The following is an 18,308-nucleotide window of genomic DNA, read 5'->3' as shown; positions in this document are numbered from 1 at the left end:
GTGAGACTCTTAATCCAGTTAATCACTAGAAAAGGAAGGAGGGGCTGTGGCTCAGGGATAGGGTGGTAGCCTTGAGCTGAAGAGCCCAGGGACAGCATCCAGGCTCAGGATTCAAGCCCCATGACTCCCCCCCACAAAAAAAAATTAAATTAAAAAAATGAGTAAACTGGTGGGTTGTTACCTGAAAAATATTATAAGTACTTTTTCTTTGAAAGTACTTAATTGCAAAATTATTTTTGAAATATTTGAAAAATAATTGTGCAGTTCTTACCTTCAGTATTTTTAACACATATACATATCTAAATATAATAGTTTTGTCTTTAGCTTTGAGTCATGTATTTAGTTTAAACCCATAATTTAATTTTTTAAGCAATAATTTACAATTTACTAAATGAAACAGACTTGCAACATAGTCTGCATGAATGCAAAATAAGCCATCTACTGCAAGTGATAAGGAAACTGGGCAAAAGGAAAAAAGCATACATTGGAGAAAAAGATTCTCTCGAAATAAAAAATCAAATCATTATTATAAAGGACTTTACCAAGAAATGCTGTATTTTCCCCACCCCATTTGCTGGAAGTCAGTAAGAGCATCTAGCACTGTGTTCAAGTCAAATGTCAGATGTGAGCATACTAGCGCAAAGCCAAAAAGAAAAAAGGGAAAAAAATAAAATAAAGGAAAAAGAAAAAAAGGAGAGTGAAACCTCCAACCCCCACCCCTAAAACGTAGAACAGTAACTCCAGAGTTCAAATTCAAAAGAGAAAGTGGCAATTGAAGAGGTGATGATGGTGGCGATAATCCTATGAATGGGTTTTTGATGTCTCTCCTTTTGGGGATGGGTGGAGAATGCTCATTAGGATTTGTAGTTAGAGGTTAACCATGTGAGCCCCTCATAGAGTCCGTCCCCCGAGGTGGCACAGGAGGGCTGCACATACCAATTCCTGTCCTGAACCCGGGTCAGGCCCAGTTTCTCCTGGATCTCGTGGGGTTTCATGGCATCAGGCAGGTCCTGCTTGTTGGCAAAGATGAGGATTATGGCGTCCCTCATCTCCTGGTCATTGATAATGGGGTTTTATCTGTATGAGTCCTAGTCTATCAACTAACCATGCTGGAATTCCACAGCCACACAACTGATACTAGACAGTTTCTATTTATAAATTCAGTTATTATCAAAGTAATAGTGTCTTCAAGCTCTTGGTTTATAAATAAGGTAGTACTTCCTATATTAATGTTTTGTTGCTGAAGACATAATATTGCAGTTAGATTATATTTAGTGTTTAATTCAAACATCTATCTATATATGTATCCATGCATGTCTGTATTCATGCATATATATATATATATATATATATATATGTATATATCTCTGCCTGCCTGCCTGCCTGCCTGCCTGCCTGTCTGTCTGTCTGTCTGTCTGTCTATCTGCCTGCCTGCCTGCCTGCCTGCCTGCCTGCCTGCCTATCTATCTATCTATCTATCTATCTATCTATCTATCTATCTATCTATCTATCTATCTATCTATCTATCCATCCGTCTTATCTATCCAGTTTTCTAGTACTTGAACTCATGGCCTTTTGCTTTGTCTTTCCTTTTCTGCTAACAGATTGTACTCTACTACTTAAGCCACATCAGTTTTTTGCTTGTAAATTGGAGATAAGAGTCTCTGGGAATTGTCTTCCTGGATTGACTGTAATCTGTAATCCTTCATTCTCATTTTTCTGAATAGCTAGGATTAGACTTGAGCCACTAGTGTCTAGTTCCAGAGCTTTCTACTTTAACAATTTTTAACTTAAAAAGTTAGATTTTAGGCTTTTTAATAAATTTATTTTTTGCCTTGATAAATAGAATTTAACAGAAATTTAGTTTTTCATTGATTTTGTTTTTATAGTCATGCAAAATGATTCCATTGCAATTAGAATTGTTAAAATTTTTTGGCTGTAGATTATTAGAGATGTGTTTTATTCTTTTTTTTTTTTTTTTTGCCAGTCCTGGGCTTGAGCTCAGGGCCTGAGCACTGTCCTTGGACTTTCTCAAGGCTAGAGCTCTACCACTTGAGCCTCAGCACCACTTCCGGCTTTTTTCTATGTATGTGGTACCGAGGAATCGAACCTGGGTCTTCATGCATGCTAGGCAATCACTTTAACCACTAGGCCAAACTCCCCGCCCCGTGTTTTATTCTTTGTTGTACTATAAACACTATCACACTGTTCTTTTCAGAATGACCATTGTTTTAATATTTTTTCTATTTTCCTTTTCTTATCATTTGATTCTTCTCAAGGCCTAGTTGTATCATTTGCCATTACATACTAAAAGCATATAGGACTGCCTTAAATATATAGGGCCGATTGAATTTAAATCAAAACAAATGTTGGCCATATATAAAATTATCAATTTATTTTAATTTTTATGATTTACACTCTTGTATTTTTAATAGTTAAAGTCATATAAATAGATTACCTGATTAATTGTAATGTTGCTGTGTTTGGTTTCATGGTATAACTTTCATACTTCCAAAAAATTGGAAAAGGAACAGCAGAGAACCCACTCCTGTCCGCCCCCAAAATGAAAAAGATTATAAAAATAAAAAGTTCAGCCACACTACTTATGAATAAGGAGAAGTAGCATGAATGATATTCCTTCTTATCACCATCAGTGTAGGGCTTTTTAGTAATCAATGGTGAGTTTATCACGTCAAGAATAAAGGGAATCTCTATGAGTAGTTTTTAAATGTCAATTTCAGGTTTAAGAAATATTTACTTAAAAAATTTAGCACTACAGGGCTGGGAGGTTAGCCTAGTGATAGAGTGCTAGCCTACCATGCACAAAGACCCGGGTTCAATTCCTCGGTGCCACATATGTGGAAAAAAGCCAGAAAGGGTGCTGAGGCTCAAGTGGTAGAGCTCTAGCCTTGAGAAAGTCCAGGGACAGTGCTCAGGCCCTGAGGTCAGGTGGTGGGACACTTAGCAACTTAAATCATGGTTTTAATCTCTAGCATGATAAACTGAAAATTTTAGTATGTTAATGGTTTAGTATCTGTTTGAACTTGAGTAATTGAATGATTCTAAAGAACAGTGTTTAGTTTTCACTTTTTGGAACTAATTTTTATGGAGTTGTTTTGTTTACAAGCAAAATTAGCCAATCATTTTATTTGTTTGTTTGTTTGTTTATTTTGCCAGTCCTGGGCTTGGGCTCAGGGCCTGAGCACTGTCCCTGGATTTTCTCAAGGCTCTACCACTTGAGCCACAGCACCACTTCTGGCTTTTTGCTACGTATGTGGTACCAAGGAATCGAACCCGGGTCTTTGTGCATGCTAGGCAGGCACTGTACCACTAGGCAAAACTCCCGGTCTAGCCAATCATTTTAGTACTCATGATAAATTGTAATTATAGTAAAATACCTCTTGTATTGCTAGTTCTTCTAAATGTCATTCATTGAATTTGCATTTAGTTCATTTTAATATCTAAATTTAAAAATTTACTGAAATGATAGATTTTTTTCTTTATTATTACCTTAATGTTTGCCTATTTATTTTGTTAAACTCATTCATTCTGACATTCCTTTGTGAAAACTCATTGCTATATGTACACCCTATATCCTAGTATTCTATTGAGGGCAATATATATCCAAAAATTAAAAACGCAGTATTTTTAATCAAATTGACATACATATTTAAAAAGAATGGAGCAGAATGAGAATTATTGCTTTTGACTATACTGGAACCTGATAAGCAAGGACTTCTTTGAGAAAAAATGTCTCAATTGAAATGTTAAGAATTATTGACTTTGGGAAGATAAAGATGTAGAGGAGAGTATAACAACAAAATTGAGTGGTCACTGTTATTAACAGTAAATTATCTGAGAACTGGCCAGGGAAGCAGGAGGGAAATGTAGAAAGAATCTGCAATTGGTGCTCAAACTGTAGAAAACAACAGGTGAGGACATAAACCATTATTTCATTTATCAATCTGAAAACTATTAATATATATGTGCAGTGTCAGTTTGTAGGGGCTGAGGAAAGAGTAAGACGGGAGAAAAAGGTGATAGTTGCTATTGACAAAATGTTTTACTTGGAAAGTAGAAAGAGAGAGGATAGTATTGGAGATTGAGAGCAGACTATTAATAATAAGATAATAGGATATTTCCTTATATCTCAAATGGTAGAAAACAAAACAAAACAAAACTTGGGAAGCTAATGAAAACTTAGCTTTAATTTTTTTTAAAAGAAATAATTACAAGTTTTTAAATTATTCCTTTTTTATAAAAGAAACTTATGTAAGAACTGTTTTATATAAGAAGTAATTACTGAGTGATTTGAATGAGTAAATGCTGGTGCCGATTACCTTTCTGAGAGAACGGAATATAAGCCAGATCTTCAGAGATGGTTAGGCTTTGGGGGGATAGAGAAACAGGAGTAAGTACAGAATTGAGACTGACAGAGTTGTTTGAATAGTGAAGATCATGAAGTGAAGGAAGGAATCTGGAATTTAGGGGTTGGAGGATGGAATGGAATGACTGAAGATAGGAAAATCACTAAGAAGGCTAGTCTGGATTGAGTGTACATACTTGTTGGAGACAAGCCAGAAGGTATGTTTTTGGAAATGAGATGTAGGAGAGAGAGAAGGAGGAATATGGCATACATTGCTATCAGAGAGGTAATTTAGTTATAGGCATGAGCTCTGGAGTCACATATTTAGGTTCAAATTCCAATTTGTCTCTATAAACTATGTAACTTGGTTCAAGATGCTTCATTTCTCTGTACCAGAGCTTCACAGTTCCAGTGTAAAAATATATGTATACATCTAAATTCAATAATGATGTTTATTAATAATTTAAATAACATGAGTAAATGCTGTATTTTTCCCCCCCTTAAAGTGTAATTGAATAAAAAAGGATGGTATAAAAATTGAACATAGAGTATAATTTAATGGTATAGTTTCTGTATGTGACAGTGTCTGGGACATTACAAAATACTGTAAGTAAAAAATGTCAATAGTGTGATGATTATGGGTAGTGTTTCTTTATTTTAATTAAAAAAATCACATATCAGGGTTGGGAGTTTGGCCTAGTAGTAGAGTGTTTGCCAAGCATGCACAAAGACCCATGTGCGATTCCTCAGTACCACATACATAGAAAAAAAAATGCTGGAAGTGGTGCTGTGGCTCGAGTGGTAGAGCTCAGGCCTTGAGAAAGCCTAAGGACAGTGCTCAGGCCCTAAGTTCAGACCCAGGACTGGCAAAAAAAAAAAAAAAAATCACATTTTATCTACTAATGAACATATCCACTAATGCATGAGTATGAGAATTAAAAAAATATATAATTAGGGATGATATGTTTCATCTACTTTCATTTTTACCATTTAACCTTCACCCTGAAACTCATTTGGCCTCATTTGGCCAACATGAGACACTGTTTGATGGTATTTTCCTGTTTTTAATACAAAGTTGATTTTAGAGGAAGTAAAAATAATGTAAATTCTTAAGATCTTAGGGGAATTCTATACCTTAAAAAAGTCAAGTATACAACCAAATGCTAACAAAATAAAGTGATATTATTTATTTATTTATTTATTTATTTTTCATGCTGCTAGTGCCTCTTGTTTAGGGGGCTATTGTACTGGGGAAACTGTCATACTTAAATTGTTCTGTGATGTCTAACAACTCAGAAAGGGGACCTGTCCATTGGTATAAGCTACTCAGGAGTCTGAGATCTTGAGGATTGTGGTTCAAAGCCAGCCAGGTTGGAAAAGTCTGTGAGACTCTTGTCTCCAATTAACCACCAGAAAACCTGAGGTGGTACTGTGGCTCAAGTGGTAAGAGTAATAGTTTTGAGCTGAAGAATGCAGGGACAGCACCAAGGCCCAGAGTTCAAGCCCCAGGACAATCTGTCTGTCTGTCTATCTATCTATCTATCTATCTATCTATCTATCTATCTATCTATCTATCTATCTATCTATCATCTATCTATCGAAAGCTCCAAAGAGAGAGCTACTATCCAATTTTGTATAAACTTATGGCCTCCCCTGAGGATGGAGAATATAATTGTTCCAAAATACAGAAAGGTCACCAACTCAGGATGAAGTTAACAGCAAGAAGATGAAATCTTAGAGAATGAATGAACTATGGGCCTTGACTTCATAGTCTATCATGTGCACTGTGGTTCAACTGTGTAGATGACCTTAGTAACTGTTTGTCCTTAACAAAAGACTCCGTATGTCTAAGGGAACTGACTTGGAATTGGCTGGTTTTTCTTTTGTAGGGGAAGGGCATATCAGGCTCTCAAGAGAAAAGTATTCAGGAATCTGATATGTTGGGAGAAGGGTACCTCTCTTTCTTAGTAATTTGACCTATCAGAAGAAGGAAAGTATGAAATAGGGTCTAACCCTAAATTGTGCTGACAACCTTGTACTGTGAACTACTTCTGACATGGCTGTAGCTGCAGCTTTATATGCCTGACCACTGACTTGCAATAGATATCCATAAAGTAGCCATGCTTGTATAATTTTTTAACAAAATGACAATCTCAGCTAGAATTTCAGAAGAAATAAATCAGGAAATGAAGGAGTTAAGAACAGCTACCACTTTTGCTGCTAAATCATTTTAGGATGTGAACAATTTGAAGTATTGTGCTGCCTTCATAGAACTGACAGTTCTCAAAAACTTCAGAACCACTTGGAGCAGCTAAAAAATGGAGTTGGGCAAATTAAAATACAGTCATAACTTGGGGATCCACGAAGGGCTTTCCTCATTATGGTGTCTTCTGATCCCAATACTTTCTACTTTGGGTATCATTCTGTTGGATCCTAAGCCCATTTCAATGTGTATCCAGTGTATAGGACCTCAAGATTTTTTTTTTTTTTTTTTTTTTTTTTTTTTTTTTTTTGCCAGTCCTGGGCTTGAGCTCAGGGCCTGAGCACTGTCCTTGGACTTTCTCAAGGCTAGAGCTCTACCACTTGAGCCTCAGCACCACTTCCGGCTTTTTTCTATGTATGTGGTACCGAGGAATCGAACCCGGGTCTTCATGCAAGCTAGGCAAGCACTTTAACCACTAGGCCAAACTCCCAGCCCTCAAGATTTTTTTTTAATGGTGAAAAATTGAAGCCAAAGTCTTAAATCCTAATTCTGAATTAATCTCTACATTGTCTGCCCTCAACTCAGTGTCCTTTTTTATAAATTATCCTCCATAGCTGTGGGAATTTTTTTTACTTTTTCTTTTTTTTTTCAAATCAAGGCAAATGTTCCATTGGCCCTGCATTTTAAAAGAACCATATTCAAAGAATATTAGAGCATTTTAGATTTCTAAAAAGTCTTTAATTTTTTAGATCTTTTAATTAAAAATGTTTAGATTAAAAAAATTGGTTGAGTGCTGGGGCCTTATAATTGTAATCTTAGCTACTTTTGAGTCTGAGATCTGAAGATCAAGGTTTGAAACTAATCCTGACAAGAAAGTCCATGAGGCTATGTCCAGTTAAGAAAACCAGACATGGAGGTGTAGCTCAAGAGGTGGATACATAGCTGTGAGCATGAAAGCTCAAGGACAGTGCCTAAGCCCTGAGTCTAAGCACCAGGATTGGTGCCTGCCTATGCCTGCATGTGTGTGCCCATGTGCAGCAGGCAGGCAGGCATGCACGCATTCACGCACGCATGCGCGCGCGCGCACACACACACACACACACACACACACACACACACATGGACACAAGCACACGAAAGATAAAAAGGATAAAAATTCTGACTATATAATTCTAGCAAGGGAATTATCTCATCTTAAAGACTTCCTGAAGATTTGGCAAATCTTTTAACACTCTTGTTGGATAGTTTGTGCTTGGCCTATAGCACTTCGAAAACTAGCAATCAACCAATGTAAAAGGATTCCTCTGACAGGGATGTTATACAATAGATAAAGAATGCTCCCTGAGCTAGTTAATTTTAAGTCATCATGGGGCATATCTTTTGTTTGAAAACTGAATATCAGGCGTAATGCTCACTGTAGACTCAACTGAAAGGAATTCTTTTTAAATTTTCCCAGTGTTCTTGTCAGTGAAGTAAATCAGTAATCCACTGAATCCTTACCATTTTTGGCAATCTAAGGAAATGTATTGGGAGATGGATTCTAGAGCAGTTTCGGTGGCAAAGGAGATTGTGAAGGTTTCAGTCAGAGGACTTTGAAAATTTCAAGTAATCTTCCTGTTAGCATTTCAAAATGCAACAACATATATTAGGTGCTGACACTGCAGAAGAAAGAGCCAAAATCCATAGGAATGGAGAAACCATATACCACAGCTGAGTAACTAATGGGGAGTAAATAGTGTTCTATAGTGGTATCTGCAGAAATTTTAAGAACGTATAGAAAACAGCCTAACTCTGTTATATTATTCTGCCAGTCTCTTTAAGTGGATGGGAGGAAACAAAGGCTTTAGGTTTAGATTGAAGTCAGAAGAAAATAATGTGGATTAAAATCCTACCTTTACTCAAAAGAGCTTACAGATAAAGCTGTATATGATTCAAAATTTCCAAAGTAATAAAATTATAGCTTGGTACTTATGAGGGATGATTTGGGGAGTTCTGATATTTTCAGAGGCATTTTAAAAAAAATGTGCTTGTATCAAATATCAGTAGTGATAGTTGACTAAAATGCTCACCACATTTTCCCTCAGCCATTATTAAGTAGGTAAGAATTAGAACTCAAATTATAAAATATGATAGATTTTTTTGCTATTTTTCCTTTTGTTCTTTTACACACTACATACAATTTAACATTTACAATCTTGTCTTTCTTAAAAGGCTAAGTCTCCACCTTTTAGTAGCTTATTACATTTTTCTGTCCTCATTGTTGGGCCTCTGTTAAGTTTCTCCATTCTACTGTCCATTATTCTTTTCCGGTGACAAGCTTCCTTCTTGACTTCTTTGAAGTCTTTACTCCCTATAGTCTCAACTATATTGTCAGCTTTTATGTCTCCTCGCTTGGGCCCTTCCTACTCCTCACTATGGGAAAGGTTGATGGAGGTGGAAATGAGGTGATGGTTGGTGATTGTGAGAATAAAGCTAGTGCTGTAATTGTATTTTTTCCCCCAGAGATGCAATAGTTCTTATTATGCTTGAAATTGATATGCCATCTTTTATATCCTAGTTCTATGAGGCAATGGGTCACAGAACCCATTTTTTTCTTTGTAGATGAAATAGGATTAAAAGTAATATCTACGATATCGAGTGAGTGTTGTAAGAATTATATAAGCAAAGGCAAATTATACAATAAGAGCTTATAAATTTGTTATTATTTAGGTAACTCAAATTTGTCACCAGCAGTACTAAGGATACTATCACTTTTGATTCCCTCTATGTTCTGTTACTACTTTTTATATGTGAAGACATTGAGGTTAAAAGATATTAAATAGTTGTCCACAGTTATATCATCTGGATTCCAATCTTGCATAATTCCAGAATACTTGCTCTGGATTAAAAAAAATGATGGCTCTCAGGAATCATAGAAATGAGCGGGAATGCTGCTCAACCGTCTTTGTTGATTCTACAGCTCTTTTAGTGGGTCAGGGTCATGTACTAGCATACTATGCTAGACCTACCATCTGGAGGCCTGTGTTTTATTTCTGGCTTTCATCCTAGGCTGTTTTGATTTAGAACAATTCTCTTAGACAGATTCAAAGCTTAGGTTATATTCATAATCAGTAACTTGGAAATAATGATAGAGTTGTGTAGAGAATGGGATGAGATCATAACAATAGTAATCAAGAATAACTCAAGGGAGAGAATAATATAAACATAATATAAGGTTAACTTTTGAAAACTTGTATCTCCCCTCTGAATGTTATTTGAGAATTATTTGCTACTTCTTGAAAGTTAAAGACTTATTTCATGTTTCTGGAACCTGAAGTTCCAGTCACATTGTATGAACTAGGAGCTCAGAATGTTAAGCTATGCAATATTCCATTTAGTGAGTAGATGATAAAAGCAATGTGGACCTTACACAAGTGTTCAATAGGAGAATGAGTTTGCAACTTAAAAAATATATTAGATCTCTTGGGCTGGGAGTTTGGCCTAGTGGTAGAGTGCTTGCCTGGCATGCACGAAGACCCGGGTTTGATTCTTCAGTACCATATACATAGAAAAAAGCTGGAAATGGTGCTGAGGCTCAAGTGGTAGAGCTCTAGCCTTGAGAAAGTCCAAGGACAGTGCTTAGGCTCTGAGCTCAAGCTCAGGACTGGCAAAGAAAAAAAAAATATATATATATATTAGATCTCTTTGGTGAGTTTTTAGTTATATCAAAGCATATTGACCTTTTTATATAGTTAAATCTGTCTGTATATTACATTCATTTTCACTGATCCATAGCCTATATGATCTCTAGAAAAAAATTACATGATATATTTTATAGATGATACATCCATCACTTTTTAATCATTGCTGTTAAGAATAAGGAGATTGGCTTTTTTGGCTAATTTCCACACCTCTGTCAACTTAAATGGCAAGAGGAACTTCACATAGACATTCAATGGTGACAAGTATAATGGAAGTCTAACCCAATGGGAACAGATCCTAGAATATTATGAATTTATTTTTGGTATCGAATCTTTTAAGTAAAGCATATTTATATTTGGGAACTAATATTTTGTTGATAGCTTCAGAAAGTCAGATTGCAATGAAGAAGTTAGAGCTGAGTTTCAGGGGCTAGCAGTTTATGCTTACTGGAGCCAGGCAGCATGAGCTAGGAATTGAACCTTCTTTGTGTTCCCACATCCCTCACCTTACTGGCAGAAATACAGACAGCCCTAAATGAGGCTCAGGATTGGTGTTACTAATAATTGCCAAGGAAAGACTTTCCAAGGTTATATTATGGTGGAATAGTTTAATGAAGATGAGAAAAAGGTTCCCATCTGGAAAGATTTTCATATTGATTATTTTAAAAATTAGGAATTAAAAGTAAGATTTCAATTAGAAATCTTAATTGTTCAAAGTAGTTTATTTCCTGAGATTCTAGATTGCTGCTTTCGTTGTTGTTTTTATCCATTTGAAAGATGCTTGCGAATGGAAGGAGTGTAAATTAGAGTTAGGATCTTTGGACTTTATAATTGTAGTAAAACATTTTAGAAAACAGGTGTTCCCTCAGTAGGTTTTAACAATTAATTTTTAAAGTTTTAAGTATAAATTATTTATATCTTTTATTACATTATAAATCTTGGATTTCTTAATGTAGTTGTTATGTTCTTAAATATAATCAGGTTCATGTACTATATAAACTATACTACAGTTTGTAATAATTATTATCCACTTAGAAAGTATTTAGTATGATTAAATTTTAGTGTTTGTTACTTTATATTTTTGACACCTTACTTTTCTCTCCAGATTTTATCTTATATATTATAAGCTTAAAACTGATAAAAATTAAGGTTTTTTTGTGAACATATGGCATTAAGTGATTCTTAAAAAGTTGTAGTTAGTATGTGAAAGGGTATCAATGTATGGGAATTAATGCACCATCTATCTGGCAAATATCATGTAACCCTTCTATTAATTACAATAAAAATATATAAAAAAGTTGTAGTTAGTGATGATTAGAACAAACTAATATTCATGGACTTACAAATTTTAACATGTTAAGCAAAAATAGTTTTATTGAAAATTTATTTCTTAGTGTATTGGTATTTTCCTCTTCAGTTAGCTTAAAACTTGTAAACTAATGTTATTTATTTATTTTTTTTTTTTTTGCCAGTCCTGGGCTTGAGCTCAGGGCCTGAGCACTGTCCTTGGACTTTCTCAAGGCTAGAGCTCTACCACTTGAGCCTCAGCACCACTTCCGGCTTTTTTCTATGTATGTGGTACCGAGGAATCGAACCCGACTCTTCATGCATGCTAGGCAAGCACTTTAACCACTAGGCCAAACTCCCGGCCCCTAAACTAATGTTATTTATCAAAGAAAATGTTTAACTTATTTTTTTCCCTCTGAGTACTGCCTTTGCTCTGTCCCAAAGAAGCTGAATTTTATGTACTCCTTTTTTTTATTAAAAAATTCATTAACATTGATTTTTACATCATTTCAAATGACATATTTAACAAACAAATATTCAAGAAAGGAATCTCTATATACAATCACTGGCACATAGATTTAAGAACATAATTAAAATTAGGCTGAGGGTTTGTATGTCATAGATATATATTAATCTATGAATTAAAACATTATGTCTATAGAGTCACAAATTTTTATGTCTGTGTAGTTGTGTTTATATTTCCAATACCATGTTCAAAGCATTGGGTATGCAAACATTGAGTCATCACTCTTGTACTGTTTGGATCTAATAGCTGCATATTAAGGATACCATGCGCCTTTTGTTCCTTTGATCTTGACTTGTCTCACTCAACATGATTTGCTCTAGATTCATCCACTTCCCTGCGAATGCTATTATTTTATCTTATCTGTTGGCTATGTAGAATTCCATTGTGTACACACACACACACACACACACACACACACACACACACACACACATACATATGTAGATACATACCACATTTTTTGTATCCATTCATCTGCAGTAGGGCATCTGGATTGTTTCTGTCACCTGGCTATCGTAGGGAAGGTCTATTTTCAGTTCTTTAAGAAACCTCCACATTGCTTTCCAGAGTGGCTGAACTTGCTTACAATCCCACTAGCAGTGCAGTAGGGTTCCTTTTTTCTCCACAACCCCGCCAGCATCTGTCATTGTCTGAGTTCAAAATCTTGGCCATTCTTATTGGGGTAAGGTATTTTAGGGTTGTTTTTGTTTGCATTTCCTTTATGACCATGAATGATGAATATTTTCTCATATTAACATATTTTTTATTTTTATAATGTACATATACAATGTAAAACTTTTATTTACATAAATAAATGGACAAGAATGAAGGTATTAATTTTAACACTCTTACTCATTTTTTGGACTCCTTGTTTACATTTGAAATCACAGTGATCATTATTTAAAATTATCTTTAATCATTTATCATCTGACAATTCAATTATGATAAGCAAAGAATTGGCAAAGCCATCTACATTGCAAAAGAGTGAGTAGGTTAGGGCCATTCATTTTTTTCTCTGGCAATATTTCTGATTGTCCCCATGTCCTGTCCAGAATTGTTTTTAGCCTTTCCTGTTCTCCTGTGGGTGAGCTATGTGCCTTAATTTGGTGAAGATGAATGTGGTTAGAAAGGAAAGGTGGAAAAGGCTATCCTATGTAGGTATAGTCTAAGACAGGCTAGGTTTGGGAAAGGGAATTTAGAAAGTTGGTCTGCAAAGTTATCTATTATCTGTGTGCCTACATGAGCATTGGAAAGTGCAGTACATCTATGAGTTTGAATGTTTCTGTTTGGAGTGCTAGTATTCAGTAGGGTATAGGCTATTAATTATAAATATATTTTGTTCCTTCTGTGTCCTTTATTTAGAGCAGTGCTGACCCAGGTAAATGATTTAAGCTGTCTAGAGGTAATATCAGGTCTTATTTTGCTTCCATACATCTATTAGTCATCTTCCATGCATCTTCATAATCCTAATTCTCTATAAATTTTCCCAATGAGGATTAACTCTATAAATTGCTTTAACTTTCTCTACTGTATGTTGTGTTAGACCTACTCACATTTATCAAATCATTTCTTAAAAAGTTTAATGGAAGAATTGCAATTCTGAGTGAGCAGCAGTCAGCCAACAGTCAGATTTTTGGCTCTTGGCTGTTTCTTTATGGTGTCAGTTCATACAATTACGTCTGTAGGAGAGATCTCGGAATTAATTTATGTTCATCCTTTTCTTTTAACTGAAACTAGAGAGGTTAAACTAGTATTCCGAGGTCACAGAGGTGTCACAGAGGTGTCGTATAAGAAAAATAGAACATGTGTTTGCTAACTCACAGTATTGCACCCTTTACTTCCTCACACCTTGTGCCTCCTTCTCCTAATTGCATTCCTCACTTCAGTTCTACTTCATATTATTTGTTTCAGGGACTGTCTAGCTTTTGCGACTCAGCATTAAATTTTAAATAGAAATGCATTTACTTTACTATTGTTTTTTTAAATTGACGACCTACTCAAACCAAAAAGATTTCTTGCCCCTTGGCAAATACTTTCTGCCTCCTTGTAGTACACAGCTAGGCAAGCCTGGGGGCTTGCAGCCCCGGGGCAGTAGCCCTAGTGGAGGGAGGAGATATTAACAGGTCAGAGTAGAGGTGGATTGGCAGAGCTGGGGCTGGTGGGAGGTGGGAAGCTTACATCATTTCCCTGTAACTGGGCTCTGGCCGGGAGGCCTTACTTTCCTCAGTATAATAGTTTACCAGATTGACAAGAGATTCATAAAAGAAAGAAAAGGTATGGCAGGATGGATGCACACCCCGTTCATAAATCTGTGGTATTAGTTGAAACTGTCAATAAGTAACTAGAAGCAGCCTAGACTATCTGTGCCTCGCTCTCCCCTAGCTCAGTTCCTTTCTGCTCCGCCCCATCCCTGCTCTCTGCTGCTCAGATCAGCTTCCTGCTTCTCTGAAAGCTGTTCTATAAAGCTGGTCTGCCTGCTCTCACTGGAAGCATTATATTCTTAAGACTCAGTCGGGTTTTGTGGAAGTATTGTTGATTTGGGTCTCTCTGGGGCATGGAAGGCGAGGGAGGACTTTGAAGAAAGAAAGGGGCAAAATCATCAAGAATTTTGTTGTCACATCGTGCCGTGCCGGTGTTACAGCCAGCTATAGACTGCTGCACTGAAAACATTTCTATGAGAGAGGTATGTGCCTGAAAAATGGAAAGGTGACTGTTGGCTGTGGAGCAAAACTGTGTGTCCAGCAGTTGCTCAGATGTCTGTGTGATTGTAATTCGAGTGTTTTGATATGAAAATGGCAGTCATTACTTGAAACTTACACCCTTAACTGGCTTAATAGTTAAGAAAAATATTAACCGTGTGCTTCGTCCCCATGTCAGGACTCCTGATACGTTCCTTAAGGCTGCATAAGTCTAAGGAAATCCACAGTGTTTTTCCAGGTTCTTTTGGTGGTGGTTTTCTGTAAACAAGATGATGGTTTTTAATACCTCTCTCATTATTTATGAATCACATGGCAAAGATTAATGAGAGAAACTTCAAGTAGCTTAAAAGAAGCTTCAGATTCATTACAAGCTTTGTACACTGACAGATTGCAAAAGTAAAAGGAAATGGGTGTTTTACTGTGATCTAAAGTGAAAGTTTTAAAGTTTAGAGGGTGTGTTACATCGAAGTGGAAAAATCTGTAGTGGCCACTAAAATTTGAAGTACAGCCCACCTAAGCATCCATGTCTGGCCAGAAGACATACGAGTGTATCTTTTCAAAGGAGATTAGGAAACCTGTATGAATGTATTTATCCAGTAGTCAGAAAAAAGGATTAGGAACTGTAACTGAAGGAAGTGTGGAGAACTTTATTGATAACCAAAAATCCTGGCTGTTTGTCACAGAAAGTTTCAGAAAATATTTAAAGCAGGAAAATAAGACTAATTTTTTCATGTCTATTGGATATGCTACAAATGGTGAAGTATTTTCTGCTTGATTTCTATTATTTTATCATGAAATGAACTACAAAACCCTGATTTGAGCATATTTAAAATTTCCTTTACAATACTTAGAAATTAAATTGTATAAACTACATATGAAGTGGCAGGATTGTTCTTTTCCACCAAAAAAAGTGCTTAGATCTTCAAAATCCAGTTTTCAGGAGTAGACTTTGCTAAATAAAGTTAAATTCTTTTCTTTGAGAGCATTCATCTCTTTGAATAAAATTTAAATTTTATTTCTCCTGAAATACTTGAAAAAAGGGATTGATTTTCCTGACCGTGGAGGATAGTGCTTAGTTTAACAAGTTACAAATAGGAAAGGTTCTAGGGCCATGGGGGGAGGGGAGGGCTATGTTGTTGAATACTTGTTTAGCACTTTCAGGTCTGGGCTTAACCTCAGCATCACACAAGAAAAACAAACAAGTGAATGAATAAATGAATAGACAGTTTTGCATGAGAAAAATAACCTGGTGGCTCTCAGGTCCTTTTTACATTGGTCATTTTCACAGTGGAAGCTCTGGGAGTACTTTCCTTACTTAAAATTGCTTAGCTCTGAAGTACAAATTCTAATCAAATGGGATGTGGTTGGGGCCAACCATTGATAGTTGGACGTTAGTGTCAGGTATTTATAATGTCCACATAATTGACAACAGTTGCCTGTAGTAGAGATTCTAGTTAAATGGGATGTGGTGGGCCAAGTACTGATAGTTTGAATGTTAGTGTCAGGTATTTCTAATGTCCACTTAGGTGACAACAGTTGCATTACTGGGGACATTCTAGTAGTGATTCCTTTTTGTGGGGTTCACATTAACATCAAATCTGCTTTACCTGTGCCCTCTTTGGTTCAGAGTCCTCTGTCATCTAACAGCTACTCAGATATTTAATATCATCTCTCCCCCAAGACCTTTTCAAGGCTAAATAGTTCTAGTTTCCCTTGTCTTCTCTCTCATTTTCTAGTTCTTTTAGTGTTCTAGTAACTTTTCTTCCAATAATTGCTCTTATTTGTCAATATTACCCTTAAATATCACCTTTATTACCCTTAAATATCACCATTGGGAGTGCCTATCATAGTCTATGTGGAGTTGCTGAGGCCCTTTCATTCTAGACACTACACTTGTGTTTTGAATGGCTAAGATATATCTGTTTTTTTTGGGGGGGAGGTATCATGTAAGTATGTTGACTCTTTAGAGCTTGACTGAAGTCATAAAGTTTTTAAGAACTTATTCACACTAATTTTCAGGCCTCTTCTGTCCCACGTTTATAGGTTTTTCTTTTGAGTTGTAGTTATAGGATTTGCATGTCATGGTTGTGAAAAAGGGAGAAAGCAAATCAATCACTTATTCTGCACAGAGAGAATAATAGATCCCAAAAGTTTATCATAAGCATATAACAACAGTATTAGAGTGTGGTCCTGTGGCTCATTTAATATTGTTAACTTGGCCCATCTCTCGAATATGTCACTCCTCATTTGAAATATGATGTAAAAATCAATGTTAATAAATTTTTTAAATAAAAAAACTTGCAATTTTGAGCACCAAATGTTGGTGTTTAACATTTGTCCAAATGCTTTTCCAAAATAAAAGTATATCTAAGGTATTCTTCTGGACTAATAGCATAACATTTTACTTAAAAGGCAATGTGCTGGGGCCGGGAGTTTGGCCTTGTGGTAGAGTGCTTGCCAAGCATGCACGGAGGCCCGGGTTCGATTCCTCCGTACCACATACATAGAACAAAGCTGGAAGTGGTGCTGCTGTGGCTCAAGTGGTAGAACTCTAGCCTTGAGAAAGTCCAAGGACAGTACTCAGGCCCTGAGCTCAAGCCCAGGACTGGCAAAAAAAAAAAAAAAAAAAAAAAAAAAAAAGGGCAATGTATTGTATTTGTCATGATATTCTTGATTAAGACAAATAGGAAATATTTTGCCAGTAGCAGGTGACTTGTGTAAGATCATATAGTTCACTGCTTTTCTTGTATGTCTGATTAAGTGCTGAAGCAGTTTGTCAGATAAACAGGAAAACTTCAGAGAAAACAGAAAGGTAATATCTTGATTGCTCATTTTTTTCTGCATATTTAATATATAACTCCACAGAGTTTTCTCATGTGCACTAATTGTATATTTTATTCAAAGTAAGAAAAATTAATAAAGTAAGTAGTTATACTCTTAGGTTAATTTCAGAAAATAATTTTCTTAGGAATTTGGGCATCCTGTTTCCTTTGGACACTTAGATCCACACCACCTGCCTTTGTAGTCTCTCTCTGTCACTTTGTCTCTATTTCTGTCTATCTCTGACCCTCACTCTGACTTTTCTCTCTTGCTCTTTTTCTTGTGCCTTACACATACTCAGAGTTCATGATAGAGTAATATGAATTTGCTCTTAAGGAATCACAGCATGGAAACCTTTTGTATATTAATGGAGAAATATATATGGACAATCTCCAGATTTTGCAGATAATAGGCATCTTTAATACATAAAACATACTTAATACATAAGCCATATTTACTAAATACCTGAATGCTACCCAGCTTTCTCCAATATGCTTTTCTTTTTCCCATAGGAATTGGATTTTATCTTTCTTATTCCTAAGTTTTGCCCTTGGGCTCTTACTGCTTTAACAGTGTTGAAAATGGAACAGATTTTTCAAGAATACCTATTACTTTAGAAGAGCTTCATTGATATAGTAAAAGCTCAAATAACCAGGTTTAGTTTTTTATTTTTTTACTTTCGACTTATAGGAATATAAGCTCCTTTTCTCCCCTTTGTAAAATTGGT

General features: G+C 35.8%; 1 protein-coding gene across 4 annotated transcripts in view; it reads left to right on the top strand.

Annotated features, from left to right (window-relative positions):
* Window positions 1–18,308, top strand: part of Bbx (BBX high mobility group box domain containing) — a 223,327-nt gene that overhangs the window by 56,269 nt on the left and 148,750 nt on the right. Inside the window, exon 1 of one of the 4 annotated variants that reach the window (XM_090346942.1) lies at window positions 14,727–14,745. The exons of the other annotated variants lie outside the window; for them this stretch is intronic. The gene's annotated coding sequence lies outside the window, so the exon portion shown is untranslated. Of the gene's footprint in view, window positions 1–14,726; window positions 14,746–18,308 lie in introns of those variants that run through there. 4 annotated transcript variants of the gene reach the window in all.

The sequence above is a fragment of the Megascapheus bottae genome, chromosome 1 (assembly GCF_031878675.1).
Source record: "Megascapheus bottae isolate mThoBot1 chromosome 1, mThoBot2.hap1, whole genome shotgun sequence".
Classification (NCBI taxonomy): Eukaryota; Metazoa; Chordata; class Mammalia; order Rodentia; family Geomyidae; genus Megascapheus; species Megascapheus bottae.
This window is presented reverse-complemented; position numbering and strand designations above follow the sequence as displayed.